Genomic DNA, 14,623 nt, shown 5'->3' with positions numbered 1-14,623 from the left:
AATGTTGAGAGGCTCTGTTTGTCTGAACAAATAATCCTACGCTCCACTGTTACTGCGCGAGGATCTAAATAAAGACCTACTCACTATTCGTCTGGTTTCTCCTATCGATAGCACGAGGGTTACCTAGAAGCACGAAATGACCACACTGCCCAAGAGACAACTGTTCGAAAACGGTCACACACGACCTTTCTGTGGGAAGTTTTCTTCTTAGCTCCGTATTTGTCAGAACGGGAGACGGAACTTCGTAGGACAAGGTGAGGTGTGCATTTTTAGGGTCCACCCTTTCTAACCCCACCCCTCCTTGAGGGAAGGTAGCATCACTGTTATGCTGGTCGTTTGAAGTAAGCCATTTACTGCCGTCACACTCCTGCACAGTCAGCAGCGCGACTTCGCCCTCAGACCTTGGTTTTGCTGCATATAATCTTACCACTCTTCAACCAACCTCTCTGACATGGTAGGACCTTGAAGAACGATTGTTCCGGTTAGTACAGCTCGATTGGTTCATTAGGTTAGGTAAGCCAGACAACCACGTCCAGGTAGCAGAAACGGTTGAGTGGACAACTTTATTCAACAGCGTTTCCGTTGTATGATAGAACGTGTGTATCTTGTGTATGTACCTACGTATATGAACTGCAGAGGTCTTATGCAATTTATTTATATAGACACACAGATCATGTTGCTCGATGTAGTTAAGTGAACCTCAAGTTGAGACCCCAGTAATTCAGGTTACAACAAAGTGGTCTATAATTCTGATCTCCGTCGACCATCTAAGATGTACAACAAAGTTGCTGCCCAGCTACGCCACGACGTGGCCTTGATTAGGCCTCCAAGGCGGATGCAGTAAGTAAATATCTATGAAATATGCTGTAAGAAATTATACTGAATCACTTTTGAGTCAAGCTTATTGGGTAAATTATTAAAGTAAAGCCTTATGGTGAACCTCAGTGAAACAGATTATTCATGATATTAAAGAGTACAATTTCAATGCACTCCTTTCCACAAAAATTCTGGTTAAGACATGTAAGTGACACTTTTGTCATTATAGAACGAGATGGTTTAGATGAACTGTTTAAACACACTAACGGCATTTTTGACAAACTGAAGTTCACTAAGGAATTGGAATCATGAGAATACAAATGACTTTTTCTATACTGCTTGGTTAAAAGCAAATAAAATGATTGTTTAAAAACTAGTATATTATGAAAGCCCATATATTTTAGGAAAATTTTCAAGATTATAATTCAGCACATTCGCCCTTCACCAAAATGATAGTGGTCAGAAATTTGATAACCCGAGTTCCAAAGCTCGTCACTGAACCAAATGATACAGTAACCGAAATGAATTTACTCATACCCATGTTGAAAATCAATACCTATTCAGTGAACGTTATAAAAAGAATAGTTGAGAACGAAGATCAAGACGAAATTAATAGAAGAGTTAAACAAAAAGAATCGGTTAGCATAGTTGTGATCCCATATTGTCAAGGCATTTCAGAAGAGATCAGAAAGATCCTAACTCTTCAAAATATAAGAATATCCTTTCGAACAAACAATACAATGAGAACAAAACTGGTACGAATCAAAGACCCAATACACAAAAAGGAACAACAAAGCTGTGTTTATGACATTAAACATAGTGACCAAAAAGTGCATGACAACTATATGTGAGGGTGAAGGAACACAAAATATGCTTGAAGCATATTCCTAAAACCTCAAATGATGTAGGAAAACTCGGAAACAGATCAGTATTAGCATATAGTAATAATAGAGAAGACGGAATACAATTGACTGTATTATGTCAACAGATAATTAAGAAGTGAACCTGAACTCCTTATTCCATGCTACCAATTACTTTTTGTCTGGATAACAGCAATTACATTCAGCGATCCTAATCAGTTATTTTATCTGAATATGTTAAACAATTAACTGGACTAATAATAATAATAACGCAAACATTCATCGCTTCATTTTGTTTATTCATCTTCATTTTATACATGCTTTGACATATTTGATCCATGTTGTATATAGAAATTGTAATTTTCTACGAAATTCTCCGATCAGAGACAATATGTACCGAATGAACTTTCTTTTCACACCACTGACATACACACACAATTTCTTATTTTAACACTTTTGTTTCACATCACGTGTTTCTTACATACTGAAGTAAATGCCATTTTTAAATATTGTTAAAGCTGATTGGACGACTTATTTAGTATACAGTGAACCAGAGAACCTTATACCTATTTATATTCGATAATTTTGGTGTTTGATTATAATTCCTTGGAAAAGCTTGAACCACATTGCTGCAAGTGTGATAAATGTTTGTTATGTGGCGAATTTCATTCATGTAATTAATGTGTATCTCGCAATGCTAAATGCTTCAAATGTGGTAAAATTGCACACATAAAGGCAGTGTGTAATACTAATGTTTATTTCGCTGCAAGTAATGCTGCACTTTATAATTCCGATCTCATTAAGTCGAATGTTCCAAATGAATCATACTGTGAAAAGACTCATGATATTATTTTACCAGATATGCGTTATTCTCATGACTAACGTATTTCTAGTGAAATTAATTACAAATATGTGGAAAATATATAGAGTGCATCAAATCCTGATCGAGACTCTGATGTTACTTATTCAGATGCTGTTTGATTCATTTATTCCTAGTGAAATCTTAATTGAATGTGGGGAACACGTTCTAAACGCGTTAGAATCAGATTAAAAGTCTTATGGTGTCGCAACAGATGTTCGTTGTCCTCGCAACGGATTTTTCGCTAGTAAAAAACACTAATGAATGTGACAAATATATTCCTAGTTAGCCAAATTTTAGTCACATTTCTGATATTATTGTATCAGATGTTGGATATTCTTATTACCACTGTATGTCATGCAGAATCTAGTCGACGGTATGATAAGTGAGGGGGAATGTCGAGTTGTTGACCCCGAATACCCTGATACGGCTAAAGGTGGTAAGAGTCCTCCCCTCTCTCGGAATGCGCTCACATGGCCACGAGCATACCACCACTGACGGGCAAGTTATACGTACTGCCTTCTCGCAACATTCCTAATGTTTATGAAGTTGAGAAGACGAAAAACGAATATCGAGTGCTCTATCCGGGTGGTGGATAAAGATGACCCGCCTAGGGCAGTTGAAAAAACACGATCCTAAACCAATGACGCACATGAGCTTCGGGATCCTGAGCGGACAAAGGGCGTATGAACCTATTGTTGGTCACCGGCTACAATATGAAGGCATCTCGTAACGTTTCTCCATTACCTCGTAGGTTAGACCTTCGGGTCAAAAGCTCAGGGAGTGGCTCTCTAAGAAGGCCATCTGCTCTGATAAGGCACCCAAACAATATGACATTCCTCAACCCAATCAATGATAAGTACTACTGACCCCATTGTTATTGTGTGACGCATATATATTTGGTGCCACACTGTACTAACGTTAATGTGTTCAAATAAATAAAGTATATAAGAAATATTAAGTTTTCATGAAGCACTCAGAGAACCATTTTATCCAGACATGAAACTTGCACTAGTAGAAGATGCAAATCGAGTCCAAGATTATCACAACGACTATGAGGCAAATGCATATTTTCCATTTGGTTGTTTTTTAGGCGAATCAAGTTAAGATTCACATGTATTAATTACACGTATCAATACATAGTTATCTAGTAAATGATATAAGGGCTTTGTGTATTCTAATTTGAGAAGGAAAAAAAAATAGGTCATCTTTCATATGCAGGTCAAAGGCGCACGATGGAATACCTTAAATTATGTGTATCCCAAAATACTCGCATACAACGGTCAAAGTGTGAGCAACTTGGGAACAGCAAATTGGTAATAACTTTGCGACGTAAGGACCCTATATTCTTTCTTGGAGGGGGAGAAAGTGGTGGATCACCTGTAGTTCAAGTTCTAGATTTCAGTGATTTCAGAACACAGACATGGTGTATACAATTCCAGGGCCTAGGTGAGTCCGTTGAAATTTCAGTTACTAATTCTAATAATAATGAGCATATCACAGATCATGCCGAATTTACATCCAATACACATTAGGACAGGCACATGAGGAATCTGAGGAGAGTAGCAATGGCGGATTTGGTGTTTATATGAACTAATGACTCTTTTGATACTTGATGTCTGTCTAATTTAGAATTCCAAATACAATACGATCATTTGCGCTCCCCTAGTTTCGTTTGACTTAAATTACGCCATTACTGAGACTACTAGTTCATGTAATAATTTAAATACTTCTAATCACGACATACATACAACAAAATAGTACATAAAATGACAAAATTATGTTAATTTTAATGGAGTGAATGCCACTGGTAAGCTTTTTCTGATATAACAACCACAAATGAGTTCGGTTGATTAACGATTGTTCCTCTGCAGCTGTCGACACCGAGGGCGTGATGAGAGGGATGAAATCCGATAGTATGATTCCATAGTGATCCGGGCCAAAACTCAGATATAGTGACCTAAAAATGCCATAACACTCTTGTAATCTTCAATCACAGGTCTGAGGCGATAAAGTAGAAGAACACGCGACAGAGGTGGAGCCTATATTTTTAACAACTTTAGTGTGCATATATATGAATATGAACAAAAATTATATTCATTTTTATGGTCGACACAGAAATGGAATAGACGTTGAGTATTAATGTGATCACAAATATGGTCTTACGAAAAAAATAAATGTGGTTGAAGATGCCAGATATATTTGGAGTTCCGACAACTCTTTAACCGGTAACACCTAACATATGTCGTACCCACCAAGTGAAATCGAAAGGCAGAAGCGAGGAGGCTATCAATACATCGAGGATCGGCCGATCTAATCTGGCTAGCGATTGTAGTAGTTGTTGAGCACAGCGTTCCCACTCGTGATCTGGTGCGGATGCATGGCCAAGCGCCTTCAGCTAGGTGAGTCCATTAAAACTAATGTGGTCAGCATCCAATGTCGAAGACTTGAAGGGCTATTTATTTTGGGGATTTTTTTATCGTTACATTGTCTTTGTTTCGTTGCTACAAATATCGTAAAATTATATAAGCTTCAAATGCATTGTCGTGCACGCTGCAATTACCTCACAGAATGATTCCTCCTCCTGTCATTATCCATTACTGCTTAGCATCACCCAATACTCAGCCATCAGTCTTCCAAACCAACGAATGACAACATATCTTCGGTCGGTTTCAGTCTCAATTTTAGCTTGTGTTTGGTACAATACGGTCAAACATTTTTATTTTCTTGATGATGGTACTAAAGGCACCTCACTTACAAAATTCTTTTACGTTAAACAATCTAGATCGTTGTCTAAACCAAAGAGGCATTGCTATAGCTCAAACATTTTTGATGGTTAGTGCTGTATAGTCATTTTGATGCTGAAGTGCTCGCGAACGTTGATCCAATGCATTCCACCCTTCACCGTTCATTTTGTGTTATTTAATATAATTGGTCTCAAAAATTCACATCAAAATGAACGCGAGAAAACTGTGGGAAATTCGCAGTGTGGCCTATCGATCTAATATTTTGAAAAATGTTTGGTTTTCCGCTTCTAAAATTTGCGTTCTTTATCGGTTAGGTGAATTATTGCAAAATGCTTTTCAAACCCTGGGTTGTTTTCCGTCATAGCACCCATGACGTACGCTTTGCTTATCGTCAAAGGCTAAGTGAGCTTTCTTTCACTGTGCCGAGCTCTGTATAAACTATGATTCTTAACGCATTCACGAAAAAACGAAATTTATCACAACTATCATCACAACGATCAATCAGACCAACGATGTTAACCAATCTTGAAGAAAAAATTTTCATCTAAAAGAGAAGAAGCTAAACTCACATCTGATTTCATTGTGACCCAGGGTGATCAGAGGGTTGTTTTCATCGAACAAAATCATATCTTTACGTTTCATAAGCCGATGAATGAATTCTCTAAATGTTGAAAATTTCCTAAAACTGCATCTAGATTGTATTAATTATAAAAATGCATATGTGTACCTTAGGTTGTATAGAGATGATGATGAACGAGAAACGAAAACTATTTGAAATCCATCATTTTGACGACTCTCTTAGTCTCTTCGCAAACAAACCAAGCAGAGTACAATCAGAAGATATATCCAGTTACTTGGTATGCATATATTAGTGAAACACTACCACCAAATGTCGTCGTCAGAGGAGTCTGTTGCGCCGTAACATCGGAAACAACGGCACGGGCGCTGGGGTAAGCCAGGGGTTTCCACCCACATGTTGCATACTGTCGTGGACTTTTTGTATCGTTATTTGTCAGCTATTAACAGCCGTTTTTCCGTCACACGTCAAGTTTTGTAATGTTTGTGCTTGTCACATAGTTTTTATTCCAATTTATTAGCGGTTTGACTTATTTGTTGCTCATCGCTTAGGTGAATCTTTAGTAAGCCTAATACGGTTATTTGTAACAATACAAACTCAAGCAAGTAAAATTCACCATTTTTCAAGTAAAAAATAGATCACGCATTGAGTTTTCAGGAAAATAAGCTTTAAAATCTATGACATCTGGTTCACCTCCTTGATTATAGTGATGATGAACATTGATGTTGGTAGTTGTTTATAAAATGTACGTAGAAACAATAAGGCGTTAATCTATTTATGAATACTATATAACTCGCTGATATTTAGCCATAAACAGTTATATCCATTATAAGTATCATCGTTTTGTACTGAAGTGACAAATTATAATGTAACGTATCTGAGAATTATGTGAGTAACAATTCATGTTGATAGCCTTTTCCATTCGCTTCCTGAACGCGTACAGGAACAGTGTATAACAACACTGAGAGTGCCACATTAAGTAGTCACAAAGTCTTCATAAGTAAAACGATGCATGTTTCTTCCGAGCATGGTGACAAAACCATGTCGTAGTTAATACTGACTTATGATGTGTTTGTTATAGGGTTCACGAATAAGTTTGTGTAAACAGAATCCGCTGACCAAATTATGAACAAGGTTATAATGAATGTTGTCGATTAATATTTAAATGGTGCTTACCAATTTTTTTGTTAATACCAAACGTCTAAGTGAAATACTAGAAGGGTTAGAAAATGAAGAGCGCTGTTTACATGAAATAAGAAACTTATAGGTGATTTGTAACCTGCTAGGGAAGTCACAAATACACCGAAATCAGAGTTTTAAAGCAATATGAGCTGTGAAACCATTAACATTTTATTTACAGCATAAACTTGGTATAAAAAATGTCATAAGACTGTTAAGCGTTCTCAGTTATATGATGGGGATTTGAAGCTCCCAGTCCTGAAATATATTTCTATATACTTACCAGTTCTCTCCTTAACACTTTCTATAACTTCATCTGTTGACAGAGAGTGTGATATTACTGGTTCAAGTTTTCTTTTTCTTTGGATGACAATCTTCTACTCCACGGATCACAAACCATCCATGAACTACTACAAGGATGGTTGTAAGACATGTTGTAAGATTTTATGAAGTATTCTTGACCTTCCAATCTTATACGAAACCTAGATTGACAGTTTAAAAACTTAGACTTTAAATGTCACAGATTAGCTTAATTCTTCACTGTATTTTATTCACTGTCAGACCTGCTGATTTACGTTTACAACCAAACGTGCAATGAAACACCACAAACAAGTATTTATATCTTATATCCTTCAACAATTTACTTTATGCGTGAACATAGTGAGTATGGGTAATCTGAGAAAACGTAGAGTTATTCTTTCATACTTTATGGAAATTCTTTAGCTCCCCATCAAATTCAATCCAGCTTCCGAATAGTTTGTTCAGCATAATACGTTGAAACGCCCCGCTTACGTCCACTGAAATTTCACTTGAGCATAAAGCACTACAGAAAAAACGCATTAATTATTAAACAAAGTTATTCCTTGAAAAAAAACTAACTGAAAGAAGTGCAACAAATATTTAGGACTTACCACTGAGTTGACATGTCGTCTTAACTTCTTTGTTTAACAGCGACGCACAAAAACTCTTCGTATCTATAACTTTTAACGTTGTCTTATCTTTCTTACATTGTTTTCTGAACCTTACCAGCAAATCATATAAAGGTGTTGACGTCCCAGACAACCCAAAAAGGGGGAATAAAAGTGAAGGAAGGGGATATAAAGGGGTAAATGCTTTGGTGGCGAAAGGGGAAATAAAGGGGAAAACGCGCCAGAATGTCATCTTTTTCGCCTGTTCGGGGGAAATAATGCGGATTTTCCCCTTTTTCGCCGTTTTGTCGACAAATTACCGACTTATCGCCTAAATATCCGCCGAATTGTCGCATTTCCGCCTAAATAACCGCTGAACTTTCGAATTTTCACCTAAATATCCGCCGAATTGTCGAATTTTCACCTAAATATCCGCTGAATTGTCGCGTTTTCGCCTAAATAACCGCTGAATTTTCGCATTTTTACCTAAATATCCGCCGAATTGCCTACTTTCCGCCTAAATATCCGCTGAATTGTCTACTTTTCGCCTAAATTTCCGCGGAATCGCCTACTTCTCGCCCAAATACACACAGAACTCCCTATTTTCCATCCGTTGACAGAACCCCAAAGGTCTACTATGTTCGTCTTTAATTTCAACAACAGACCAAAATATATCTGCAATGCAGTGGAAAAGCGGTACATTTTTGAAAATTTTTATTTAAAAAAAAAGAAGCGTATTACTGTACAACACTAGAGCAGAAGCTTAAGCATCGATTGTTTTGCATATCCAATGCAATTGCTAATTCATTGTTATTTGGAATTATCTGAAAAGAAGGAACAGGTGATGTTTTATTTATAAGGAATGTGTATTTAACCAAAAGTTAATTGACACTCAAACACACATTCTCAACACTTCAACAGTTTCCCATGTAAGTAAAACAGTAAGCTGTTTGAAAAAATAATGTTTATGGAAATCTGGGTAGAACACCAAGACAATTGCACGGACTATTCCCTTAAGCCACGTTCGTTCGGCTATTGAGAATTGAGGTAGTCGTCCTGTGAATCTTGAATTTAAAAAAAGTCACAACCATATCTCAATGATATGCTTTGGCACAGCCAAATACTTGAAGCTGAACTTACGGTTATGTTCGTTAATATTGTTGACTGTAACTACAGAGCCGTAGGGAGGTTATCACTTTAAATTAGTGCATACCTGGTCTTGTTTTCTTCTATTACGCTTTATCATCTTGTCTCGGATATCGTGAAAGTAACCTTGTGTCGCGATGTCATAGAGCTTACCAAGGTCTTTTTCGTTGACAGAGGATGACAGAAAGCGATTAGTTAAGGGACCTGAAGTTTAAGTAATAGATATAGGTTACTTCGTATGCAGACGTAAAACGTGCATTTCTGTAGTGCTCGTTCTGAAGAGGTGCCAAGTAACGTGAATTTACTGGCAACCTCCGGTGTCAACAGATGCGACAGAACAAAACTCATCGACGTTTTTGGATCGTCACTTGATAACCTAGTGACCATTGCCATCTGTAATAGTAACAAATTATTAAATTCATGTTAATGTCTTACAAATCTGTCCCTGGTTTCTTTCTGCGACAAACCAGTGTCCAGCATCTGTAGTTCCTCTTCAGATGACAAAGGGAACTGCCGACTCGACAGTCCGCAATCGAATTGATGCGGTCTTTCGCGCTCATTAGACTTTGAAAGCAATTGAGTTACAATAATACTCAAGTCCGAAATGGCTGTTGACATATTCTGCAACGTTTGATGAAGTCATTCATAGTTGACGAAATGTTTTGCACCATTGCATGCAACCTATCTAACCTGAAAAAATCCACTTGGTGATGCAGGTGACTTGCTGATCTGCTGAAGCACCATGGACACGCTTTGATGCCGATGTAGACGGGGATGTCTCTAATTGCGTCGAACTAATTTTTGAACATGTAAATAGTCATGAAACTTACTTGGCAATGGGCGAAACTAATTTGTCAAACAACCTGAATTTGGGATATTGAACATGACTATTGCCAGCCTGCATTTCAGCAACATCCATGTCTACTGAAATGTAAAGATATTCTTGTTTACGCTTCATGGCAGCTCTAGGAAATGTTAGTAAGATTATTGTTCATACCTCTTGTGCTTCTCAGTGTTATGTGGCAGAGTGTTTTCATCCGTTGAAGTGTTTTCCCGGTGAGATTGCAGTATTTGTATGGAAAGTAACAGATCTTTGGCAGACTGCAGAGAATCTATAGTGAATTATACTTTCTGTGTATGTAACTTACCTAATTCGTGGATAACTTTACATTTCATAAGTGACCAATTTTCATTCGGTTGGTCGCACTTCTGAAGGTGTATATCGACCAGCTCGTTCGGAAAAGCGCAAAGTTCCTTGCCTACTATCCACTCCTTGGATGCTATCACCAGTTGTTTTTTGCTGAGGACGTCGACAATGACGTACTTCCTGTTAGCGGGCTGAAAATAACATAAGACCTAATTAAATTATTTGCCGTTATTTATTAAACACTAGTGAAACAAAATGCATTTACAGCCAAGTATGCAGCGATGGGATTAGAACTAGATAATTCCTACAATTTATGGCCATACATTTACAATCTATGTCCTTAACCGAGATCCATGTGTGTTCATGGCTAACTACGGAGCACCTAAGGATTCCAATACCAGTAGATGGAAAAGGATCTTCAAAGTAATTGCGTGGGTCAGTGAAAGTCCTAAATTTTAGTAGTCCATCCTCCTTTATATCAGTGACTAAACCTGGCTGGCCGTTCACTACTACTACATTATCAGGCTGACATGAAATTATTTTACTGTTGTTAAACATAATTACTTGTTTAGTGGAGACATCATTAGCGCCTATTGGGGTAGTATTTGTTAAACCACTAATTTGAAGCCTATCGCTGAAGGACATTCTCTCAGCATAACGCTGTGCTGCTTGCTTAGCTACTGCAAACCCACTACGCACGGAATCCTTAATTTGTCTTATATAAGACTCGAATGGAAAGGCTGAAAAACTATCTAAAGGTCCATGTGCACGAAGGTCGTCAGGGAGGTGCTGTAACGAATGCACACCAATTTAATAAACAACATTGTTGAACTCAGTTACCTTTTAGGGTGCTTTCATTAGCAAACTCACTGAACGAAAGAAAGTCAATTTTTTTCATGAAAGCAGCTTTCATTTTATTCCACCTTCTGTTATAAGTGGATCTATGACAGCCAAGGGAACGTGACAAGTTCACAGTGGCCCTACGTCTACGAACATTCTCACTGACTTCAATAGAACTCATAGTATTGGCCTTACAAGATAATCAGTTACAATGAACATGAAAATCTGAGAGCACGTCACTCACCTGCATCACGTAAGTTTTTCGTGATGGCTCCAAAGCATGTCGGAACACTTTGGCTAAACAACAAACAGAGTCACTCTATATGCGTATCAACCGAATGCCTGGTTCCGTATTTTGTACATTGTTTCTATGACAGTACTTTTGTTTTTTTTATTAAGCGGTGCCTTAATTTGTCGAAGTTTATGAATACTTCAGTTCCGGATGCGGTCCATTCAAACACTGTACGTTACGTAGAATTGTCGACAAATTCCCCCCAAATACACGACGTAAGGGAGAAAAAGCGACGTTTCCCCTAAATAACCGATGTAAAGGCGAAAAAGCGACATTCCCCCTTTATGTGTTGCTTGGGGTTTACTACAGCAGTTGGGATCACAGATCAAGTTAAGAAGCAACAACATAGCTAACGTGTACACAACAAAACAGAGAATGCTAAATTAATGCTCTTAGCAGTTGTTTTGTGTTTTTTCATGGAAAAACTTAATACTCATACGACCTAACACACTCACGGCAATTGAAATACGGAGTGACCGCCTCTAGTCAGGCCGTTCAAGGTCGCTGAAACAAAAAGGCGGGCAGATTTGAAGGAGCCTACCTTTTTCCCTATTGCCGGAAACAACACATATGGCTGAACAACAGTAGATATCCCCATACTCAAGAGCCTGTCTGGTCCTCCTGAGCATACAAAATGCAGGCTCTACTTAGGCGCTGGATGACCGATGAGGCTAACATTTTAGACATTACATTATTCAAACTGATTTATGTGTGACTGCCAGACGTCGTATGGAAATACTTTCAGTACTCAAACCTCAGCTTGTATCTCATTTTACGTACCTGAGTAATGGTGAGTATTGATGACTACCCCTTGAAAATGTTTGAAGCCATCTTGAGGTTCGCATAATCTTCACTTCTACATTGATTTAGGCTTTAACCCTTTATGAGAATCGCTGAAGAAATCCTTTGATGAGACAAAGCAATCTTTTAACTTGTAGCGGTAAATAAATCCCCAAAATAAATAGCACTAAGTTTTCGACATTGGATGCTGACCATATGTTTCAGTGGACTCATCTAGCTGAAGGTGCTCGGTCAGGCATCCGCACCAGATCACGTGTGGTAACGCCGTGCTCAACATCAACCGCAATCGCTAGCCAGATTAGATCAGAGAATTCCGATATATTGGTCATCGCCAAATATACTCTTCCGATCTCCTCGACTCTGTCTTTTGATTTCTCTTGGTGGGAACGAAATATATTAGGTGTTACTGGTAGAAGCGTTGTCAAACACTGAATACCTGTGACATCATCATTGGTGAGACCGTCGTGATCTGGTACACCTTATTGCAACTGTGAGTCTGTTCCTTTTTGGGATTTTTATATATCATTGCCTCATTTCTTTTCTAAACATTGTGATTTTTTTTCGTATTTTTTCTTGGATATATATATTTTTTCCCCTCGTTCATTATTGTACTTCATATTTCATCATGACTGAACAGACACATAAAGTACTCAAGCTTAAGACCTTGTCCCCACCTTCGTTTCAACTGATGCCTTTCTGGCCCGACAAAATCGAAGCCTGGTTTTGCTACGCAGAAGCCGACTTCTCTGAGCACGGCGTGATCGACACACGTGCACAATTCCTCGCAGTAGTCAAGGCACTACCGCGCGAACTCAACAGGTACGTAACACCCAGTATGTTTACTAGTGATGTTTCCGAACCTTACGAAATCTTAAAACGCTCGATTCTTAAACGAGGAGATCTAACCGATCGACAAAGGTTAGATCAACTCTTCAATAACATCGACCTGCAACACGGTTCTGCGACAGACATGTTGCAACGGATGAGAGAGGTTATAGGCCCAAGAACTTTCGACGAAGGTCTATTCAAACAACTCTCCTTGTCAAAACTTCCCCAACAGGTGCAAGCAGTTCTGGTCTCGTTCCAGAACAACGCCTTAGACGGGCTAGCCGGATCTGCCGGCCGTATTCTAGAAATTACGAAACCTACTACCGAGGTATTTTCAGTCAAAGAAAAACCTCAAACGACTCAGAATGATATAACCGACTTATGTCACACACTCACGCGTTATCTTAGTCTTCGTACCGACCGTAAGAGATCGCGCACACCACGTAGAAGCATTTCTCGTAAGCGATCTGTCTCTAGACCACGAGAGACAGATAACCCCGACTGGTGCTGGTATCATAACCAGTATGGAAAGCTTTCCAGAAATTGCAGAAAACCCTGCAATTTTCCCAACACGAAACCGACTGATTCGAAAAACAATTCGAGAAACTCCCAAGCCGGCACGCGTTAACGGCAACCGTAGCCGACGAACATAGCCGTCTGTTGTACGTCACAGATGTGACAACGAGAGTTCGCTACCTCGTCGATACTGGCGCAGAAGTTAGCGTTCTCCCGGCGAATCCTAACGACCGAATTCACGAATCGACTCTAAACTTACAGGCGGCAAACGGAAAACCGATCGCTACGTATGGCAAAAGGTACGTTTACCTTAACGTGGGTTTACGCAAACCCATTCACTGGATTTTCGTCGTTGCAGATGTTTCTATGCCAATCATTGGTATGGACCTTCTACAACACCACAATCTGATCATCGACACTCGCAAACGGAGGCTAGTAGACGGAAACACTAAGTTTTCCGTTTGCGTAACTTCTTTTACTGGTTGCAGAGTATCCCCAGTCACAGTTAAGCATAGGATAGACCCACTCTATCAACCATTACTCGATAAGTACCCTGGGATACAACAAACTCAACCGAAACTACCGTATGTAACCAGCAACGTTACACATCACATCACGACTACAGGACCACCTGTATTGTCTAAAGCACGCCGACTTACTTACTTACCTACTTACGCCTGTTACTCCCAATGGAGCATAGGCCGCCGACCAGCATTCTCCAACCCACTCTATCCTGGGCCTTCTTTTCTAGTTCCCTCCAATTCTTGTTCATTTTTCTCATGTCCATTTCCATTTCTCGGCGTAATGTGTTCTTTGGTCTTCCTCTTTTCCTTTGACCTTCAGGATTCAATGTGAGGGCTTGTCTTGTGACGCAGTTGGGTGCTTTCCTCAATGTGTGTCCTATCCACTTCCAGCGCTTCTTCCTGATTTCTTCCTCCGCCGGGATCTGGATTGTTCTCTCCCACAGTACGTTGTTGCTAATAGTGTCCGGCCAATGGATCTGAAGTATTTTGCGTAGACAATTGTTGATAAACACCTGTATTTTCTGGATGATGGCTTTTGTAGTTCTCCAGGTTTCTGCCCCATACAGTAGAACTGTCTTGACAT

General features: G+C 39.0%; 1 protein-coding gene across 1 annotated transcript in view; it reads right to left on the bottom strand.

Annotated features, from left to right (window-relative positions):
- Positions 1 to 10,293: 10,293 nt before the first annotated feature.
- Positions 10,294 to 14,623, bottom strand: part of ACP6 (Lysophosphatidic acid phosphatase type 6) — a 64,516-nt gene continuing 60,186 nt past the window's right edge. The window contains exon 13 of the mRNA XM_051215339.1: positions 10,294 to 10,430. The gene's annotated coding sequence lies outside the window, so the exon portion shown is untranslated. The remainder of the gene's footprint in view (positions 10,431 to 14,623) is intronic.

This window comes from Schistosoma haematobium, chromosome 2, assembly GCF_000699445.3.
Source record: "Schistosoma haematobium chromosome 2, whole genome shotgun sequence".
Lineage (NCBI taxonomy): Eukaryota > Metazoa > Platyhelminthes > Trematoda > Strigeidida > Schistosomatidae > Schistosoma > Schistosoma haematobium.
The sequence above is the reverse complement of the archived record's forward strand: the minus strand, read 5'-3'. Positions and strand labels throughout refer to the sequence as shown.